Source organism: Arachis hypogaea, chromosome 17 (genome assembly GCF_003086295.3).
Source record: "Arachis hypogaea cultivar Tifrunner chromosome 17, arahy.Tifrunner.gnm2.J5K5, whole genome shotgun sequence".
NCBI classification, from domain to species: Eukaryota; Viridiplantae; Streptophyta; class Magnoliopsida; order Fabales; family Fabaceae; genus Arachis; species Arachis hypogaea.
This window is the reverse complement of record NC_092052.1, coordinates 41,620,394-41,626,393: the sequence shown is the minus strand read 5'-3', so window position 1 is coordinate 41,626,393 and position 6,000 is coordinate 41,620,394.

Below are 6,000 nucleotides of genomic sequence, written 5' to 3'. Positions count from 1 at the left end.
GCATCTCCAAAATATAGAAATCAATAGAAAATGTGAGTCCCTTAATGCTCACCAGCACGTCCTCAGCTATCCCAACCACTGTGATCATGCTTTTATCTGCTAAAACAAAACGAGCTGCCGACCTTTTTAAGGGAGGGAGCCTCAAAGAATCATATACAGGCAATGGCATTATACTAACACAAGCTCCTAAATCACATGCAATCAGAAAATATTACACCCCAATGGTACAGTTAACCATGCACGGACCTGGGTCACTACATTTTTTAGGTATATCCCCCATTAAAGCAGATATAGAACTACCTAAAGGAATAGTTTCTAATTCATTAATTTTATCCTTATGCATGCATAAATCTTTCAGAAACTTCGCATATTTAGGTACTTGCTGAATAACATCAAAAAGGGGGAACAGTTACCTCAACCTTTTTGAAGATTTTTACCATTTTGGGATCGAGTTCCATCTGCTTTCTGGACTTCCTTGCAAGGTGTTGAAAGGGGATAGGAATGACGTCTCCTGCAGCTTCTGCGTCCTTTGGTGTTCCATTCCTTTGTTGAGCTGCTTCTTCTTCAATCATGTCTTGTACTTTATATATCTTCCTCTTCAACATCCTCCACTTCTACCATGTCCTCAACTGGGGCGTGTTCTTGTGGGCTTGGCTCCTCATGATTCCTCTCTTGCAGTGTGATTTTGGACCTCAAAGTGATGGCATTGATGCCACCTTTGGGGTTGGGTAAGGGTTGAGAAGGAATTCCACTAGAGCTTGAAGGCTGGTTGTTGGGAGCGGAGAATGAATCCATCCTGGAGACGAGAGCTTGTAAAGTGGAATTCAGACTATTTATGGTAGAGTTCAGTGTAGTCTGAATGTCTTGTTGTCCTTATGCAAGAGAACGAAGCATCTCGTCATTAGAAGAGGAAAGGGGATAAGTGATCTGAGGGGCCTGCTATTGGTTGTTCTGAGGTGCTTGGGACTGCCTTAGGTGAGGCGCTCTGTAAGGCTGGTTCTGGTTCTGCTGCCTGTTGTTGTTGTTGTTGTTGTTGTTGTTCCACCTTTGATTTTCATTGTTATTTCTGCCTCCTCTGTTGTCCCTCCAGCCTTGGTTGGAATTATCCCTCCAGCCCTGGTTGGAATTATCTCTCCACCCCTGGTTGGAGTTGTCCTGCCAACCTTGGTTATAGTTGCCACCTTGGTTATTATTACCGCCTTGTTGGTAGTATCCTTGATTCGAGCGGTCATAGAAGTTGTGAGTAGCTGCCAAGGTGTTGTCTTCTTGTTGGAGCTGTGGACACTCATCAGTGTAATAACTATAATCAGCACATATCCCGCACACTCTCTGAGGAACCAGTTGTTGACTCTGTTGTTGTAGGGGAGGCTGAGGTTGTTGTTGATTTAGATGTATCTGCTTTAGTAGGTTGGTCATCTCTCCCAGAGCCTGAGTGAGAGCAGTAGTCTCACTACTAGAGGACACCTCTGCAACAGTCTTAGGATTGTTGGTCCTATGCCTAGCATTCCGGGTAGATTCAGCTAGATCGGCGATCAGCTGCCACACTTCTGTCGCCGTCTTGTACTTCTTCAGAGAGCCATTACTTGCAGCATCTAATGAAGTCTTATCCTGAGGCTTCATGCCTTGTGTGAAGTAGCTAATCAACACCATCTCATGAATCTTGTGGCGCGGGCATGAATCTAAAAGGTTCTTGAAGCGTTCCCAGTACTCATGGAGGGTTTCTGACTCTCCTTGGATAATGCAGGAGATTTCCTTCCTCAGTCTGTCTGTAACTTCAACCGAAAAGTATTTGTCCAGGAACTCTCTCCTAAGTGTGTCCTAGTTAGTAACAACTGCCTCAGGTTGAGTGTAGTACCACTCCCTCGCCTTTCCCTCAAGAGAAAACGGGAAGGCGATTAGCAAAATAGTAGTTTCATCTGCAACATGACGCCTGACAGTAGAACAGGCTGTCTGAAAATCCCTGAGGTGCTTTATAGGCTCCTGAGCAGGTAAGCCATGAAACTTAGGTATCAAGTTGATTAGCGCAGTCTTCAGTTTAAATTCTGCAGCCAGATTTGGGTGACGCGTTAGATACGGTTGTAGGGTGAAGTCTGGAGCTCCTATTTCCTGGAGAGTAATCTTCTTGGGCTCCACGATATTACCTGCACGTAAATCAACCGAATCAGCAGTAGAGGAGGTTGTTTCTTCCTCAAATGACGGTTCAGATTCGCTCTCAGATAAGACTGTTGAATTGGCAATAACCACTTCACCACCCTCAGAGGCTAACCGACGCCGAGCTCGCCTAATACGTGAAAGAGTTCTTTCAATTTCAGGATCAAATGCGACTAAGCTCGGATCAGGCAGTGAACGCGTCATTCAACGAAAGAAACATACAGCTCATTGTAATGAAATAAAATAAAATATGCAAATAAATAAAATTAAAAATATTTACACCAACTAACAATTTAGCACGATATTGCAACTCCCCGGCAATGGCGCAAAAAATTGACGTGGCAAAAATTGGCCGATTAAGAAATTAATGTAAGAAATACGTTGCACGTACAATTCTTAACCAGCAAAAATCCTATTATCAATTTAGAAAGAGTTGTCACAAATTTTAGAATAAAAATACTGGGAGTATGAATCTGGTGCACGAAATTGTGATTACACTTTTCACAACTCTGCACAACTAACCAGCAAGTGCACTGGGTCATCCAAGTAATACTTTACGTGAGTAAGGGTCAATCCCATGGAGATTGTCGGCTTGAAGCAAGCTATGGTTATTTTGTAATTCTTAGTCAGGAGATTAATAATAATAGTGGTTATATTTATGAAAATAAATAACATGAAATAAACAGTACTTGTGATTCAGTAATGGGGAATAGGCTGAGGTTTCGGAGGTGTTCTGTCATCTGAATCTCTGCTTTCCTACTGTCTTCTTCTCTAAACACGCATGGCCTCCTTCCATAGCAGGCTGTATGATCCTCTCGGATGAAAAATACCAAGCGCTATCACCGCACGGCTAATCATTTGTCGGTTCTCACTAGCATCGGAATAGGACCATTATCCTTTTGCACACTGTCACTGCATCCAACATTCACGAGTTTGAAGCTCGTCACAGTTATCCCCTTCCAGATCCTACTCGGAATACCACAGACAAGGTTTGAAGCATCTCTTTAAATTCTGCAAATTGTTTTGTTATAATGAGCAATTGCTGATTGAGTTCAGCAACCTGTTCTTGAGGACTAAGTTCAGTGGATACTGCTTTAGCCTCTTCTTTCAGGGAGGACTCACTGCTTAAGTACAGATGCTGATTTCTAGCAACTATGTCAATGAGCTCTTGAGCCTCTTCAATCGTCTTTCTCATATGTATAGATCCACCAGCTGAGTGATCTAGAGACATTTGAGCTTTTTCTGTAAGCCCATAGTAAAAGATGTCTAACTGCACCCACTATGAAAACATTTCAGAGGGGCATTTCTTTAGCATCCCTCTGTACCTCTCCCAGGCATTATAAAGGGATTCATTATCCTCTTGTTTAAAGCCTTGGATGTCCAGCCTTAGCTGTGTCAGCCTTTTTGGAGGGTAATATTGATTCAGAAATTTGTTTGATAACTGTTTCCATATTCTTGTGCTTGCTGTGGGTTGGTTATTTAACCACCTCTTAGCTTGATCTTTTACAACAAATGGAAACAGTAATAATCTGTAGACATCCTGATCCACCTCTTTAAGCCCAATAGTCAAATTGAGGAATTTCTAGAAGGAGTTCATGCGCCCCCCTCTTGGTGGGGTTATCTTGAATTTGAGGTCCATCCATCACTTTTTTGGTGATTGGGCGTTCAATTGGGACAAATTCATCCACACCCATCTGTACCCCCGCATCTTTGCATAGTAGACTAATCAAGCTTGGGTAGGCCAATTTGGCATCAGTGGATTTTTTGTTTGCAATTGTGTACATTTCAATGGGGATCAACTGATGAATCTCTACCTCCTTCCCTAGCATGATACAGTGAATCATCACTGCCCTCTTGACAGTTACTTCAGATCGGTTGCTGGTTGGGAGTATAGAGCGCCCAATGAAATACAGCCAACCTCTGGCAACTGGTTTAAGATCTCATCTCTTTAACTGGTTTGGGACACCTTTTGAATTGGTAATCCATTTGGTTCTAGGGAGACATATGTCCTCTAGAACTTGATCCAGCCTTTTATCCTTAGCCATCCTCCTATTAAAGGATTCTGGATCATCTTGCAGTTGAGGGAGTTTAAGAACTTCTCTCACTTTGTCCAGTGGAAGTAAATAATCTTCCATTTGACCATAGTCCGGAAGGTGTAAAAAGCAGTTCCCTCTAATCTTTGCTTCTCTGTCATCCACAGGTTTGCATAGAATTCTTGTACCATATTTCTTCCAACAGGTATCTCAGGATTAGCCAGGACTTCCCAGCCCCTATTTTGAATCTGCTCTTGGATCTCTAGGTATTCATCTTCTTTCAGATTGAATCTAACTTCTGGGATCACTGATCTTCTGCATACTATTTTGAGGTAATGGTCTGCATGTTCTTTGGTGCAGAATTTCTCATGCATCCAAAGTGGCTTTGAGTTGCCTTCTTTCTTGCCTCTTGAAGTGGTTTATTTTCCTTTGGGAGCCATGAACTTTGTTTGTTTTGGCTTAGGGATCACAGAAATCACACCAAACTTAGTGCTTTGTTTACCCTCAAGCAAAATAGAAAGAAAGAAGATGAATAGATGGAGAGAAGGATTTCAATGATGAACCAAAAGGGGGTGGACGAATTTATAAATAAAGGGGAGGGAGGGAATGGGATCGAAAAATAAAAAAAAAGATATGATTGAAAGATATAATTGATAAAAGATAAACATGATATGAAAAAGATGAGATTCTTTTCAAAAATTTAAAAGATAGGAGAAAGATATGAGGAAGTTAATTCTGAATTTTTGTTTATGCATCTAAGAAATAAAAGATAATATGAATGAGTGAAAAAGATTTGAAAAGAAATTGGAAAGATGAATGAATTTTTGAAAAAGAATTGAAAAGATTTGGAGAAGAATTGAAAAGATTTTATAAGATTATTAATTTTTTGAGAATGGAACTTGAAAAATGAATGTTTGTGTTAATTTGATGCAGAAAATTTTGAATTAAAACATGAAAGTTTGAAAAAATTTGAATTGAAAACGAAATTACCTCTCCCCTAGCTGTTTTCACGTTAAACGCCCAGAATGATATCCATTCTGGCGTTTAACGCCCATCTGGTGGCCATTTTGGGCGTTTAACGCCCAGCCATGTACCCTGGCTGGCGTTAAACGCCAGAAATCCTTCTTCACTGGGCATTTTTCTGAACGCCCAGAATGCTGCCAATTCTGGCGTTAAACGCCCAGAATTCTACCTTTTCTGGTGTTTAACGCCCAGAATGCTACCTTTACTGGCGTTAAACGCCCAGAATGGTAGCCATTCTGGCATTTAACGCCCAGATTGCCTCTTTACTAGCGTTTTGACGCCAGTGAGCTCCTTTTCTCTGTGATTTCTTTGTTTTATGTCTTGAACCTCCATTTTCCTGACTTTTTCACTGAAAATACATTAATTAACAAGGAAAACAAAATTAAAAATACGTATCTAACTGTTACAAACATCTAATTATTAATAATGGTTGGGTTGCCTCCCAACAAGTACTTCTTTACTGTCTTTAGCTGGACTTTACTGAGCTTTTAACTTAGTCTCAGCTTTGAGCATTCTTGCTCAATATTGCCTTCATGATAATGTTTGATTCTTTGTCCATTAACAATGAACTTTTTGTCAGAATCAATATCTCGAAGTTCTACATAGCCATATGGTGACACACTTGTAATCACATATGGGCCCTTCCACCGGGATTTCAATTTCCCGGAGAACAATCTGAGCCTAGAGTTAAACAGTAGGACCTTTTGTCCTGTCTCAAAGACTCTAGATGACAGCCTTTTGTCATGCCATATTTTTGCTTTCTCCTTATAAATTTTGGCATTTTCGAAAGCAT